Source organism: Octodon degus, unplaced genomic scaffold (genome assembly GCF_000260255.1).
Source record: "Octodon degus isolate 3935 unplaced genomic scaffold, OctDeg1.0 scaffold00078, whole genome shotgun sequence".
NCBI classification, from domain to species: Eukaryota; Metazoa; Chordata; class Mammalia; order Rodentia; family Octodontidae; genus Octodon; species Octodon degus.
This window is the reverse complement of record NW_004524654.1, coordinates 7057418-7058253: the sequence shown is the minus strand read 5'-3', so window position 1 is coordinate 7058253 and position 836 is coordinate 7057418. Positions and strand designations below refer to the sequence as shown.

The 836-nt window shown below is 43.2% G+C and overlaps 1 pseudogene; it reads right to left on the bottom strand.

The window, feature by feature from the left end:
* Positions 1 to 596: 596 nt before the first annotated feature.
* The window catches only part of LOC101570032, a 2315-nt pseudogene continuing 2075 nt past the window's right edge, over positions 597 to 836 (bottom strand).

The window sequence follows — 836 nt, the reverse complement described above, 5'->3', positions numbered from 1 at the left end:
GAATGTGACCTGGGCACTCACTTCCACTCACAGGCCCTGTTCCGAATAATTTTTGAAATAGCTCTGCGCTATCCCTAGAAGTTGTCTCTCCCTTGAAACAGTACTTTTCTTTGGAAAACAAGCCTGTGCAGCTCTTACCGTCAAGTTTTCAGTATACCATACTTCTAGAAGCCTAGGACATGCGGATCTGAAACTACTGGGGAAAGTTTAATAAAAGATCCTATAAGAAAACTCAAGCTATCTTAACAAATATTCCTTTAAACATGAGGGAATCTCAACACTTCAGAGACACAAGATCTGGTCTATTAAGCAATCTGGCTCGGCAGCTCAGAGTTAACAGTTAAGTTACATCTTACCACAAACATCTCAACCTGTTAAAGTAAACCAAGGTGAAACTCGAGAAAGCACTGCTAGCTCTGCTTTAGTGCCTAAAATATCACAGTATTACTTAAAAGTAGAAAGAAATCTTATCTTCCCCTTAAAAGCAGTTATCATGCCACACAGACTGAACAAAAAAAAATCCTTGAAAATATATATTATCAGAGGGAATGAAGATTAAAGCACTGAGCACGAATTAGTGCTTCTTCGGGCCAAGCTCAGTCGACTTCTTCCACGCGCGACGTGTCATCATCTCCTTCGAGGGGAGGCATCTCATTAACAGCAGCAGCGGTGTCATCGGCGGTGGGGTCGTCCTCATCAATATCTAGACCCAGCTTGATCATCCTGTAAATCCTGTTCGTGTGGATCTGCGGGTCTTCCAGGCTGAAGCCAGAGGACAGCAGTGTGGTTTCATACAGCAGGATGACCAGGTCCTTCACAGACTTGTCGTTCTTATC